The following is a 15,913-nucleotide window of genomic DNA, read 5'->3' as shown; positions in this document are numbered from 1 at the left end:
CTAATCAAACACCTAACAGTGTAGAGAGATCCAACGTGAGAAAAACTATGGCCAACACCAATGAAAGAGATAATTATAATGCTAAATCTGCAATCTTTAATGGAGAAAATTTTGATTATTAGAAAGATAGAATTGAAAGTTTCTTTCTGGGCTATGACGCTGATCTATGGGATATAGTCACAATCGGCTACACACCGCCTGTGACTGACGTTGGCGTTGCCATTCCTAGAAGCAGAATGACAGATGATCAGAAGCGTGAATTCAAAAACCATCACAAAGCCAGAACGATACTACTAAATGTCATTTCCTACAATGAATATGAAAAGATCACCAACAGGGAAACAACTAAAGAAATACTTGACTTTCTGAGGATGACTCACGAAGGAAATTCTCAAGTCAAAGAGACAAAGGCTCTGGCTCTAATTCAGAAATATGAAGCCTTCAAAATGGAGGACGATGAAGCTGTAAAGGTAATATTTTCTAGATTTCAAACTTCAATTGCAGGACTCAAAGTTCTGGACAAGGGCTACACAACTGTAGATCATGTCAAAAAGATAGTCAGAAGCTTGCCAAAGAAGTGGAGACCCATGGTCACAACATTAAAGTTATCAAAAGATCTTAACAATACCAGCCTTGAGGAACTCGTCAGTTCACTCAAAAGTCACAAGATAGGAAGACGAGCCTCAAAAGAAGACCAAGTTTGTAGCACTAAAGTCCAGATCTGAAAGACGCAAACCAAAAATAAACAAAGTCTTCCAAGCTGAAGAGGAAGACAACGACGACTCTGAAAAGGAAGACTCTGATGACGAAGAAGAGTTATCCCTTTTAACCATAAGAGTAAAACAACTCTGGAGAAAAAGGAATAATAACTTCAGAAGACCAAAACCCAAGGGAGATCGCTCAGAATCAACTTCCAGAGGTAAGTCAAACAAAGAAATAACATGCTATGAATGCAAGGAAACGGGTCATTGTAGCGGGGTTTTCGTTACCTTTAGGTTTATTGACTAAACCAAAAGGAGTCGCCACCGCACTTTTATTTGTCCAAAGGAAAGGCTAAAAAGCGAACAAAAGCCAAGGTAAGAAGTTTTTTAAATCAAAAACTAATAAAAATGTCAGAGATCTGGGTAAGGGGGTTGGTTATGAAATGGGAAGGTTTTACGCACCCAAAACATCCTTAGTACTCTAAGGGAACCCTTTTTGCAAATATGTGTTGTAGGTTGGTATTTGTGAAAAGATTTGTGCAAAAGATTGGAGGGATGAGAAGAGAATAGATTATATTTACAAATTTTATTGTTTGAATGGATGAACCCATTGCCTACGTACCATCACAAAGGAGGATCAAAACCTCGTAGTTCAGGGTAAAAATCACAAAAAGGATTGGTGAATTGATTTAATCAAAAGCCTTAAGGTCTTTTGTTATCAAAGGGAGAAAACGCAACCTAAACCAACAATCCACCATGTGAGGAAAGCTTCAACATACTAGTGAGGGGGTAACCCTATAATAAGTATGGAAGGTTCATAATCCAATCACTAAGGATGAGGTGAGATTTATATCAACCACTATGATAACTCAAACCTATGACTAATGTTTTTGAAAAGGTTTTAATAAGGTGGTCATTGGAACCAAAAACAATCTTGAAGTGAGTTATATTTACAAGTTAGATGTATTCACAAAAATGAAGTCAAAGTTGGATTAAGATTTATTCACAATGAGTATTGATGAAAATGATTTTGATAAGTCAAAGGCTTAAGGCCTAGGTTTCTAATTTTGAAACAAAGTCAAAGTTTGAAGAAAATGATTTTTTTGCTTGGGTTAGAGTGGGGAGAAGAAGAGAAGGGCTAGCCCTAAAGCATACAAAGATAAGAGGGGAAAGATAAACCCTTGGAGTTTCTTTTCTTGAAGTCATAGAGATGACTCAAGATGCTCCTTTCCTTTGGACTTAGCAAACAAACAAGCAATCACACGATTAAATTCAAGCTCCTAGGATCTCCATTTGGCTTGTCTCTCTTAACTTGGTTACTCATGACAATGGTCCTCTTTACTATCTCAAGATGGAATCCCTATCACACAAGAGCAAACATCAAAAAGTTCACAACACAATAAGGGGAATAGACAAAGAATAAGTTTAGATGAGAAGTCTTTTAAAGTCAACTTTGAAATTTAGCATTCTAAAGGCATGAGGCCTAGTTGCTCTTCAACAAGTTTAGCATTCTAAAGGCATGATACCTAGTTGCTCTTGAACTCCTTTAAGCATGGGTATATCCTAATTCTAAGTCCTTTCTCCTTTTTGCATTAGGTTCACACAAAACAAAGACAAGACAATCACAAGACAACAATATATTTATATACAATAATGATCTCAAATGAGCAAAAAGAAAATGACATAAACATAAAATATGTGCTCAAGTGAGCAAAAATGAAAAACAATATGAATAAATGAGCAAGAAATAAATGGCATTAAAAGTAAAGGGCAAGAAATTAAATGCTCAAATTAAAGTTAGTAATTAGTAAAGTTATGTTAGTTTGTCATAAGATAATGTAGCGCTATGTTAAACAATCGTAAGTGGACTAATGTAGTAGTCACACCTATTTGGGGTCGGTCAATAAACCTATAAGCAAATAAACACAAGTTAGAGATCATGACTAGTAAGCCAAGCTCCACAAACTTTTCATGCCAAAACAAAAAGGGAAAGGCCTTGTATGGACTTTAAGTTTTTTGCTTGACCAAGAAGCAACCTATCTTGGACACAAAATAGCCCACTTGATCTTGGATCAAATTGAGTTTGGTTTGGATCAAAGAAGGTTAAACCTCTCATTTGTCAAGACCAACCATAAGACATTAACTCATTGGCCAAATGATGAAGAGAATGGGATGAAGATGAAAGGGAGAGAAAGAGAATTCAAATATCAAACTCAATTGGTCAAATATGAACCAAATCATCATCAATCAAGGCCAAACAGAGAAGAAATGAAGATTTCAAGTCAACAAGTCAACCATAATTTTTTGGTAATTTTTTAATTAAAAATAAATGCAAAATAAAATAAACAAAATATGGTCAAACCTCAAATTTAATTCAAATCAACTTCAACAAGTCCAATTAAATTCTCATAGGTTTAACATGGTCAAACAAACATTGACAATTTTTCTCAACCATTTTAGAAATCAGAAACTATTTAAAAACAATTAAAAATAAGGGAAAATAACACAATATGAATTAAAATCTCAAATAAATCTCAAATCAAATAAGAAATTGATGAGACTATTTTTCATTGACTTATCATGATCCATAGGTATTAGGAAAATATTTTTGGATTTTTCAAATATCAGAAAGTATTTTAAAATGAATTAAATTTATTAAAAATCAAATAATTCACAAAAAATATTAAATGAAGTCACAAAAATAATTAAAAAATCAAAATATGAAACTAGATTTTTCCAAAAAAAAAGTGGAATTGGTCTCATATTTTTGTGACTTCAAATAAATTTTCTATGAGTTTTTGAAAATAAATGGAATTAACTGAAATTAAAAGAAAATAGGAATAATTGAAAAAACGCAGCCACCAGATCACATTCATTAATTGACGTGGCATGGATCAAAGGCTCAGAGGCGCGAATGCAAGATAGACTCAAGTCAAGCGCGCATCATAATGCATTAAATCAAGTAATCACATTAGATGGTCAAGATTATAACATTGAGACACGATCCAAAGGCTGGGAAGCAAGCACGTGGAGATGGTGGTGAAACCACCATTTTCTCCGGTGAGATACCAGATTCCGGCCACCACGTGCAGGGAAAAAAATTGTAATGAAAATAAAAAGTGAGGACATCAAAATAAAGCTCGGGTGATGTACATCACCACTGTATCCATGGATCATCCTCACTCTTCCTATTTAGAGAGAAATGTGAGATGGAAGATCATGGTATGTCAACTGGAAATGCACGAAATGAACAATTGAGACCACCACTGGCCTGCCTCAAGTGTGAGGACTTTAGAAAACCACATAAACCAAAGAAAATCACATTGAATTGCAAGATCTAGATCCAAAAAGTTTGAGGTTCTACCTATGAAATGGAGCTTCTAAGGCCACGAATTCTTCAAGATCTTGATCTGCTTTTGCTCTGGAAGTGTGATGGAGATGATAGGCTAAGGAATTGAGCTTTGAAAATCAACTAACGATGTTGAATTTCAGGCTTGAAAAAGAGGGAAAAATCTGAAAATTCCTTTGGTAATGGTTGGGATTTCAATTCTGCAGCACTTCAGATCTCCACTTGGTTGAGAAATGAATGAGATTGAGTCTCTATTTATAGCTGAAGAGGGTTGTAGAGCATGGTTCCCTCGTGTGCATGGGATTTGAATCTTGCTTGCATGGGCATGTGCAAGCATGTAGCAGGCCCAAAAATGAGTGGAACTTCTTGTTGATACCTCATGGAATGGATTTGGACGTGCACAATGAATTACACAAGCTTGCACATCAAGTTATAAGATGAAATGCCAAAATGGACATAAAGAATGAACTCTTTGAAATTCACACATGGAAAGTCCAAAAAAGTAATGTAAGTAATGGTTGGAAAGCCCTTGAAATAAAGAACAAAAGTCATGTTGGGCAAAAATTCATTTGGCATTTGGAAATTAGTGGAAACTGGCTGTGAAAGTTTGGGCACAAAACATGTCTAAGTCACCCTTTGAAAATTTTCACCAAAAGCTAACCTCTTCAAGCCTCTCTGTTTGCATGATGCAAGCTTCAAATTAAAAAACCTCCAACATCAAAGTTGTATATATTTTCAAGATGATAAATTTAGACTCAAATTTGGAATCATTTGGATTTTTCATGAGAGAGTTATGGGCATTTGAAGTTGGGCATTTTTCAAATTCAATGACTTAGGTCAAAAGTGACCTATAATGTTTTGTATTATCACATGTATTTATTTTAGGATTATGATATTTTGTCCAACATAAAATTTGAAATAGACATCTTAATATTTCCAATGCATTTGTTCTCACCTCAAAATTATAAAAAATAAGGAAGTTAGGTCCTTGGGAAGTTGACTCAAAATTAGGGTTTCAGTTAAAATGACCTATAATGTTTTGAAATTAATGATGACCTTACAAGCTTCAAATGGATTTTTGATGAACATGAAAGTTGTTAATTTGGTTCTTAAGAACATTTTTTATCTTGGGGTCATATTCATTTGACAAACACATCACATGTTGTATCTCAGTGGACCTTAGTTTAGTCAGATGACTTGACTGGTCAACTTTTCAAGGCCAAACTTCCAATCTTGATGAATGAATGATTGAGGGGACTCAAATAGACTCATATATGCATAAAATGATAAATGAAATAACTTCCCTTGATTAAATTTGATCATAGGTTGAGGTTGCTTCATGAGCAAGGCATAGTTAAAGCATAATAAAATTAGGGTTTCCTTGGGAAATAATCCTCAAGCCCTTTGGGTTATCTTGATCAAATTGGCAAATTGAGATACTTGGAAGACATATATGATGATTAGGAACTTTGTGGACCATTTTCATGCTCTTTTTTCATCTTCATCTAGCCATTTCTTTGAGCTTATGAGTCTCCTAGGAGCATTGGAGCACATGATCACTTGAGCTTCAAAACAAAAGAGTTAGTGACATATTTTTGTGCTTTTGGTTAGTAATCAAATAAGAGAAGCAATAATATAATACAAGCATGCTTGGTGGTCTCAATCCACTCACACAAGTCCCAACCCTAAGGTTAAGGAGCTAAACATGATATGATCCTTGAGGCAATGCACTGAGCAATGATATGATGCCATGAGGGATCTTAGGGTCAAAATTAGGGTCTTACAGATGCCCCTATTTAAGGTCATTCTAGTCGGAGATATGAAGGTTAAAATCTTCATCTCGACGAGGTAGAATGGACTTAAATAATAACAAAGAGACGAATTTTGGTCCCTAAGAGACCTCATGATACAAATGTATGCATGCAAAATAAAATCTTTATGGTGAATGATTTCCACGAAGGAAAAGAAATCAGAAGGAACTGAAAAATCCATGGGAGTAACGCACTCACTAGGGAGATAGAGACTCTGGGGAAAAGTAAAAATGCGTGAGCAGGACACGACTTGAAAACTTGCTGGGAGACACGAAGGGATTCCACGAAAATAAATCAATGGAAAGACTCGAGCAGACGCAAAGATGCATGTATTGGGGAATATGCCAATACAACAAAACTAATCCATAAAGGACGCATCGGATAAAGATCCGGACTCAGACATGGATTTTTGCGAAGGACTCAGCTGAGTAAGAGGAACGAGATATTACCGGTTACTGGGTAATAAACTCAAAGAGAGACATGTCATCAAAACACTGGTTACTGGGTGAGAGAACAACACACTCAGGGAGAAAGAATGTCTAAGACCAGTATAAGGGTGAAAGATATCAATCGTCCGAAACATCTGAGGAGGACCCAACGGGCGCATCTCAACTCAGGGAAATCTGACTCCGTAGGGGATAAAAAGTTATAATAGGGAGCAGAAGGAAGGAACACCAGGGATACCGGTTACTGGGCATATAATAGGTGATCAACCAGGCGTGAATTAGGGACATATCCAAGACACTCATCATCCGAAAGGAGGGCCGAAAAGTAAACTCGACTTACAGGATGGGCATTCGCTTCCACAAGGAAATACAAATCTTACTCGACTGGGGAAGAAAAAGACTTCGACTGAAGAGAGCATGAGATATACTATCTATTACCGTCATAACGTAGATAACATACTCGCATGGAAGAATATCCACAACCGGTTACTAGGTTAATAAAGGATAAATCGACCGTAAAGAAAGGACATCAGGATACCGGTTACTGGGTATATAATGATGACCAATCAGAAGGAGAAACAATCATTACCAAACAAGGGTAAATGAAAGATGACTCGCAAGGGATAAATTGCCTGACAAAAGCAATTACCCAAGAGATATATCACCGGCTACTGGGTGGTATACTCAAAAATGAAGGAATACCAATACCGGTTACTGGGTAAAGATAACCAACAAATAGGGGATTACATCTACCGGTTATCGGGTAGAAAACCACAGAAATAGGACTTACAACTACCGGTTACTGGGTAGAAGGCCACGAGATCCACCGGGGAAAAGGATGAACAATTACTGGTTACTGAGCAATCGAACAACTAAACTACAGGAAACTGTAGGGGATAACAAGAAAGGAGTCAATCTAGGAACAAACTAGAAAGACACAATTAAACAAGACTCAATCCCAATGAGGATATAACTCAGGGGAGTAATTCCATCCCGATACACAACTGGGGAGGAAACTGAAACAATAATCATCCACGAGGACTTAACTCAGTGGGGAATAAAGAAGGAAAGATAGACACTTTCTGCCTATGAGGCTGACTCTAAATGGAGAGATCAGACACAAACATCTGTTTGGGGAAGAGCATTTCACCAACAGCAAGAGATAACACACTAAGATATATAGCAAAGAATGCAACATGAATATCTGAATGCTATGGTTATGCGTGTATATGCATGATCTGTGTATGATTAATGCTGACAGACAGACATATCTAACACAAACAGGTCCAAGAATCACGAACGGACATCCGGTGCAACATCTCAGAAAGAAGGGCAAGGCCTACAGGAGAAATCAGATCTGGTGAGGATGCATCAAATACGGGAAGACATCGATCACCGCAGAGGATAGGCAAGGTCACAACTTCCAACTGCCAATACTTCTCATCGATTCTCCGGAACGGGTGGCTGAATATCAATAAGGTCCGTCGTAGAAGAAACTCTACTAGGGAACTTACCAAGGAATGATGTGAAATTTCGTGGGGAACGAACGCCAAACAGATACCCATCAATCAAAACACTCCCTTCTAACTGCTGGAGAGACAATTCTGCTAAGGGGAGAAAGAACAATTTGCTCCGCTGGGGAAGCAACACATCTTCCTCATCATCTCTCAATACTTAGAAGAAATCTTCAGACATGGAGAAGATACGAATTATCAAATTCGGGTCAGGCAAACCTGATGGGGATAAACTGTAGGCAATTCTCAAAGGAAACATGCCTCAGCTGAGGGAATCGTGACTCGCCGAGGATGGAAAAAGAAACTGACCCTTCACCAGTCCGGTCTAGATAACTTTCTGCTGAGGAGACAATATGAAAGCTGATGAAGAGGGTATAAACATACCAGAATGTGAACAAATGTCTTACCCTTTGGAAATCGTACTATCCTTGGGAAAACACTGAGGATATTCCATTTATCCTTTTTTAATCATTGTGAATGTTCATTTTGTTTAAAACAATGATATTTATCAACTAAAACATGCAAACATTTGTTAAACAGAAACAAGTAAGAGTGCTAAGAATTGGATAAAAGCTCAAATTTATTTAATGGAATGGTAGTCTGCAAATGGCGAGACCCCATGGATCCTTACAAATTTGAAATTGGTGATATACATGGAAAAAGGGCTACATTGAACATAATGACCGTTTCTCCACCAACTTTGAGTTCGTTGTATCTTACGCTTCGATTGACGACGATCGAGCGAGAATCCCTAACAAATGACTGTTGTAGAGTAAAGTCTTGCCAGGATGCAGTTACTTGCCAAATCCCTAATTTTTTGCCTAGATTGCCCCAGGGTGAGGTACTAAATCTAGCGGGATATATATTCATTTTTTTTCATGTCTCTAACTTTTGCCTGGACCGCCCTTTCGGGTTTTCAATCCACCGAGACGCTCATTTTTGCCTAAGTCGCCCTTTCGGGTTTTCAACTTAGCGAGCTATTCTGTTTTTATTTTAGGCGAAGTATTTCTTGACTGCATCTGAATTCACAGGACGAGTGAAATCCTCCCCATCTATAGTTGTAAGCAACAAAGCACCGCCTGAAAAGGCTCTCTTAACAACGTATGGACCTTCATAGTTTGAAGTCCACTTGCCCCTGGAATCAGGCGTGAAAGACAAGACTTTCTTAAGCACGAGGTCACCTTCTCGGAACACACGGGGCTTGACCTTCTTATCAAAAGCTTTCTTCATCCTTTGTTGATATAACTGACCATGACACATGACAGTCAATCTCTTCTCTTCAATCAAGTTCAATTGGTCATAACGACTTTGAACCCATTCAGCCTCAGTCAACTTGGCTTCCATAAAGACTCTCATTGATGGGATCTCAACCTCTACGGGGAGCCCAACCTCCATGCCATATACAAGAGAGAAAGGGGTTGCCCCTGTTGAAGTGCGGACAGATGTACGATAGCCATGCAAAGCGAATGGCAGCATCTCATGCCAATCTTTGTACGTAACAACCATCTTCTGAATAATCTTCTTGATGTTCTTGTTAACAGCCTCAATAGCCCCATTCATCTTGGGTCTATAGGGAGAAGAATTATGATGCGCAATCTTGAACTCACTACACATCTCTTTCATCATCTTGTTGTTCAAGTTAGACCCATTATCAGTAATGATCTTGTCTGGTGATAACACTGAAATTTACCGTATTTTCGACTCCGATTTCACATGCATTCCAGTTGTTTTATTGTTATTTTGTTGTTTTATTACTATGTTTTTCTTTGTTTTCAGGTTTTTACTTTAATCAGAGCCCCGATCGAGAAAAGGAGCGAAAAAGAGCTAAAAACCCTAAAATTCAGCATTTTGTACTTGTGGCTTCCACCATGGCTGGCGCCATAGACCCTGTCATGACGTGTCCAAGCTCAACCTCCCTCAACTGCCACGTTCCCCACTACTTCCACTAAGGCGCCTCAGATTGGCCTTGTGGCAGGCGCCATGGCCTTGTGGCGGGCGCCACAAGAGGAAAATTTTTCCCTCCCATTTTCAAGTTGAAGGGCATCCTTGTCATTTCCATCTTTTTACTTGCTTATAAATAGAAACTCGAAATCAATTTTTCAATCATCCAAACTTAGAGCAGAGGCAAACTCAGAGCAACTTTGTTTCACTTAGGCATATATTCAGTATTTTAAAGTGGTAATCGCTTCGCATTGGAGTGTTACCATAATTGTGTAATCAAGTCTGTGATCGAGTCTGTAATCGAGTTTGGAGCACTTTGGAAGGAAGTTAATCCTGCCGCCATTTTCATTTCCGCTTTGCAATTTATTCAACCCTCCGATTGGAGCAGGTTTTTATTACTTGTCTTTATCTTATTTATTTTCCCGCACTCGCTTTATCTTATTTATTTTCCCGCACTCGCTTTACTTTATTTACTTTCCCGCACTCGCTTTACTTTATTTATTTTCCCGCACTCGCTTTACTTTTATTTATTTCCTCGCACTCGCTTTAAATTATTTATTTTCTCGCACTCGCTTTACTTTATTTATTTCCCGCACTCGCACTACTTTTATTTACTTTCCGCACTCGCACTACTTTTATTTACTTTCCGCACTCGCACTACTTTTATTTAAATTAATGCACTTTTACTTTACCATGTCTAACTAAAATTATAAGGTTAGAATGTAAGGATCGTAATTGAACCGATAATCCGTACAATTGTTCGTAGAAGCACTTAAGGGCTATTTTAACTTTCAACTTAAGTTTTCCCGCACTTCAATTCCGTTGGGTAAGATCGAAAGCCGTCCAACGTCTATCTAAACTTAATTGTTTTTAACTATTTCAAAAACAGCGAAAGCGCTTTGTTTAGTTCATTAGGAGATTTTAACTTAAGAAGAAAAGAGATTTTAAAACTATTTTCGGACGCGTTTATAAGTTTAGAGTCTGGTTCGTAAGAACCTCTTTTGGTTAAGAAATCCAGGTTATAATACTTTTCAACTTAGTCAAGATACTATATTTCTTAAAAATAGGTTTACTACTCTAACACAATGCGCGCCTTTTTATAAGTGACAATAATAGGGTTTGATTAGGGAGTACAACTCGGTTCTGAATACGCGAAAGCGACAGTTCCCGTTAAATTAGTTCTTTTCAAAGTAGGAAACATTACCCATAAGCAGTTCTATCAGCAAGTACTTGGATTATTAATTGATTATGTGTATTACATTTGACCCTGTCTTTATTAATTAAATTGTATTCAATACTTTACTTTTCATTGAACACTCTAAAAACACATATTTTGATTGCCTTTGATAAACACCATAACAATAGATAACGATAGATTGACACTTGGTCTCTGTGGATTCGACAATCTTTTATATTACTCTGACGCGTTCGTATACTTGCGAAAAGCACGCATCAAGTTTTTGGCGCCGTTGTCGGGGACCAATTTCGTCAAATTTCATTTTCCTGTTGTTATATCGTTTAGACTTAGGCTATTTCCCGCCGGTCAATGCGAAGAACTCGCAGCACCGAAAGTTTAAGCTTAGTATATCCTCTGGCGGAACCTGAACGTTACGCTCGCGCACGTTTATTCTTTCATAGAATTAAGAGAGCTATGGCCGAAGATCAAAACCAAAGACCACTTAAAGATTTCGCTCAACCATCAAATGAAGAACCTAGTTCTAGTATAGTAAACCCAACCATCCCAGCTAATAATTTTGAACCTTAACCATCCCTGTTGCAACTAGTGCAACAGAGACAATTCACAGGTCTCGCTACTGAGAACCCAAACCAACATTAAAAAATATTTCTTCAATTAGCAGACACTTTTAAAACCAATGGAACTTCTCCTGAGGCAATACGTTTAAGATTATTCCCTTTTTCCCTCAGAGATAAAGCCCTATCATGGTTAGATTCCCTTCCACCCAATTCCATTACGACTTGGGATAACCTTAGAAGAGTTTTTCTTGCTAGATACTTTCCCCCGAGTAAGACCGCCGTTCTTCGAAACCATATAACTAGATTTACCCAAAACCAAGGAGAATCGTTGTTCGAAGCTTGGGAGAGATATAAAGAGTTGTTACGAGCATGCCCACATCATGGTTTAGGAAATTGGTTAATCATTCAAACCTTCTATAATGGACTTCACTATAACACGAAGATGACCATCGACGTTGCCGCAGGCAGTGCTCTGATGAACAAACCTTATTTTAAAGCTAGTGCCCTCATCGAAGATATGGCTCAAAACCATCAATCATGGGGAGTCGAACGAGAGACAGTTGAGAAGAAGGAAGCCCAAGGAGGAGTGCATGAACTAAGCTCTATAGACATGATGCAAGCGAAAATGGACGTATTAGCCCTTAAGGTCGAGCATACGTGCATAAACCCGAATACTGTAGCTGCAGTTTCGTCGGATTGTGAGATATGTGGAACCAAAGGACACCAATCTGCAGAATGCAGTCTATTAAACGAAACCCACTCTGAGCAAGTGAACTACACCCAAGGGAACCCATACTCGAATACCTATAACCCTGGATGGAGGAATCACCCGAACTTCTCCTATAAAAACAATAACCCTATCCAAAATAATGCACCCCCGAGACCTAGTTATCAAGCCCCAAGATCAAATCAACCTATGCGACCTGTACCACCAAAGCCGAGCCTTGAGAAAATTATGGAAAATTTTACACCGCTCAAACCCAACAAAATAAGGAGTTCATGAACCAGAACATTCATGTTAACGAATTGATTACTCAGTTAGGAACCAAGGTTGACCAAATAGTTACTCATACTAAGATGCTTGAAACCCAGATCTCTCAGGTAGCTTTAAACCAAGCCCCTCATACTACACCTGGAGGACAATTCCCTGGACAACCTCAACAAAATCCGAGAGGACAAGCTAATGTCATTACCCTACAAAGTGGGAACACTTATGATGAGCCACCAAACCCAAGATTGAGTGAACCCGAAACTTCTAAGGAATATACCAAACCCACAGACGAAGTAAAGGAACCAGAGGAACCTGAAAACCAGGAAGGTCGAGAAAAAGGAGAAGAACCTAAAGATAAAACTTACGTACCATCCCTGCCATATAAACCACCTATACCATATCCGCAAAGACTCAAATGAACCCAGATCAATAAACAGTATCAAAAATTTATTAAAGTTATAGAAAAACTTCATGTAGAAATCCCTTTCACAGAAGCCATCACCCAAATACCTTCTTATGCAAAGTTTCTCAAAGACATCCTTACCAACAAACGTAGACTTGACGATCCAAAGCCTTTGGAATGTAATGCTATTTCCGAGGACAAATTAGCAAAGAAAGATAAAGATCCTGGAAATTTCTCCATTCCTTGCCTTTTGGGAAATCATGTCATCGAAAAAGCTTTTCTAGACCTAGGAGCTAGTGTGAGCTTAATGCCTTTAGCGGTTTGTGAGAGGTTAAACTTAGGAGAATTACAGCTCACTAAGATGTCACTTCAGTTAGCCGATAGATCTGTTAAGTACCCGATTTTTCTACAACAGATTCCATGATTTTGATGATAACAAAGGATGAAACCAAAAATGGCACCCTAACGAAAAGCTTCTAAGTGTGCAGGGTTCTAAGGAAAGAAGGAAGAAATCATCAGATACAGAATCATATCAGATACAAATTATCAGAAGACCAGAAGCATCTGAAGTAGAAACACGTTCAAGAAAGTCTAACTCTGAGCAAAACAGCAAAATATCAGAAGCATCTGAACAAGAAGTACGCTCTAGAAGTTTTGATTCTGAACAACGGTATGTCAAACTCCAGAAGTTCTTGGCGCTATCTGAAGAAACCATCAGAACTCAAAAGAGATCAACATCAGAAGTTAGATAGCAAGATTCCAAGATCTCCAGAAACACGAAGACCTTGATTATGGAATTGCTAAATAAGGAAGAGTAACGTTAACTTCAAGTAAAGTTATGGAAATGGACTTCCTAATATAGAAAGAGACGTTAACTCCAAATTCAAATGAATAGGAACTATTTTTGGAAAGTAATCATTCAAGGAGAGAAAGTTGCTTTGGCAACAAGCAACATAAGTTATGGCACTAATTATTATTCAAGAGTTATTATCTGCTATGATTTTTCAACGGATCCTTCTCTTCTATATAAAGGACTACAAATCAACTTTGAGAGATACAAGTACAACATCACAAGATTTTACTGAAACATCAATTTTGAGAGGTTAGAGAAAGCAAGCATACAAAAACAATCTTCATCTCTCTCAATATTTCACAAAGCTTTTGCTTGAAACGTTAAAACACTTTGTTCTTACTGTTGTAATATTTGCTTATCTTAGAAGCACTCTAGATTACATAAGTTTTTATCTTTGTTGTATTTCCTCAAGTGACTCTGTGTAGTCTGTATACTTGAGAGGACTAAGAGATCTTTCTCTTAGACGTTGTTTGTAATCAATCTTTCAAGATTAGTGGATTAAGTCCTTGTTGAAGGCGAAATCACCTTGGCCGGGTGGACTGGAGTAGCTTTGTGTTATAAGCGAACCAGTATAAAAGTCCTTGTGTGATTTTCATTTTGAAAAAGCGCTTATTTTCCAAACAATTCAAACCCCCCCCTTTCTTGTTTTTCTCACCTTCAATTGGTATCAGAGCTCCAGCTCTGTTATTGATTTTCTAATCAAACACTTAACAGTGTAGAGAGATCTAGAACGAGAAAAACTATGGCCCACACAAATGAAAAGGATAGTTACAATGCTAAGCCTCCTGTCTTTGATGGAGAGAAATTCGATTACTGGAAAGATAGAATCGAAAGTTTCTTTCTAGGCTATGATGCTGATCTCTGGGACATTGTCACAGATGGATACAAACCTCCTGTCACAGAGGATGGAGCTGAAGTTCCCAGAAGTAAGATGTCAGATGATCAGAAGCGAGTTTTCAAGAATCATCACAAGGCCAGAACCATACTCCTCAATGCTATATCTTACAACGAGTATGAAAAGATCACCAACAGAGAAACAGCCAAAGACATACTTGACTCTCTGAGGATGACTCATGAAGGAAACTCTCAGGTCAAAGAGACAAAGGCTCTGGCGCTTATCCAGAAATATGAAGCTTTCAAAATGGAAGATGATGAAGCCATAGAGGCAATGTTCTCTATATTCCAAACTCTGATTGCAGGTCTCAAAGTTCTAGACAAAGGATACACAACTGCAGACCACGTCAAAAAGATAGTCAGAAGTCTGCCAAAGAAATGGAGACCCATGGTTACTGCTCTGAAGCTGTCAAAGGATCTGAACAATATCAGTCTTGAAGAACTTGTCAGCTCCCTCAGAAGCCATGAGATAGAACTAGAGGAAGATGAGCCTCAGAAAAGGAACAAATCCGTAGCATTAAAGTCCAGATATGAAAGACGCAAACCTGACAGAACCAAAGCTCTCCAGGCAGAAACTGAAGATACTGATGACTCTGAACTAGAAGATTCTGATGATGAAGAAGAATTGTCCCTCCTGACCAGAAGAGTTAAACAACTCTGGAAAAAGAGGAACAACAACTTCAGAAGACCAAGACCCAGAGGGGATCGATCAGAATCAACCTCAAAAGGTAAAACTAACAAAGATATTACTTGTTATGAATGTAAAGAAACAGGTCACTACAGGAATGAATGCCCCAAGCTAAAGAAAGACAATTCTAGAAAAGAAAGCTTCAAGAAAAATACCTTCAGGACAAAAAAAGGTTTGATGGCTACCTGGGATGATAGTGAATCTGAGTCATCAGAATCTGACTCTGATGAAAAGGCCAACGTGGCACTTATGGCTACCACATCCAGGAGCAGCTCAGATGAAGAATCTGAAGAGGTATTTTCTGAACTCTCTCGATCTGATCTAGAATCATGCTTGTCAGAAACTCTTAGCTCATATCAGAAATTAAAACAAAAGCTTAAAAACATAAAAGGCTGTTTTAAAGCAAAATTTGAAGAATGTGGCAAGCTTGAGATGACAATTCTAGAGCGGGAAGATACAATCAGATCTTTAACATTAGAAAGAGATGGAGCCAAAAGAAAAAGCTTAGAATTAGAAGAAGCATTGTCTCAAGCACCACAAACTTCAAATAAATTAATTTATGAATAC

The 15,913-nt window shown here is 37.9% G+C and overlaps 1 non-coding gene across 1 annotated transcript; it reads right to left on the bottom strand.

Moving 5' to 3' along the window:
• Positions 1-11,797: 11,797 nt before the first annotated feature.
• On the bottom strand, positions 11,798-11,904 carry LOC127088502 (small nucleolar RNA R71). The gene has a single exon (XR_007790336.1). It is a non-coding gene; the product is annotated as a small nucleolar RNA R71 (small nucleolar RNA).
• Between the last annotated feature and the right edge of the window lie 4,009 nt (positions 11,905-15,913).

The sequence above is a fragment of the Lathyrus oleraceus genome, chromosome 5, assembly GCF_024323335.1.
Source record: "Lathyrus oleraceus cultivar Zhongwan6 chromosome 5, CAAS_Psat_ZW6_1.0, whole genome shotgun sequence".
Classification (NCBI taxonomy): Eukaryota; Viridiplantae; Streptophyta; class Magnoliopsida; order Fabales; family Fabaceae; genus Lathyrus; species Lathyrus oleraceus.
The sequence above is the reverse complement of the archived record's forward strand: the minus strand, read 5'-3'. Positions and strand labels throughout refer to the sequence as shown.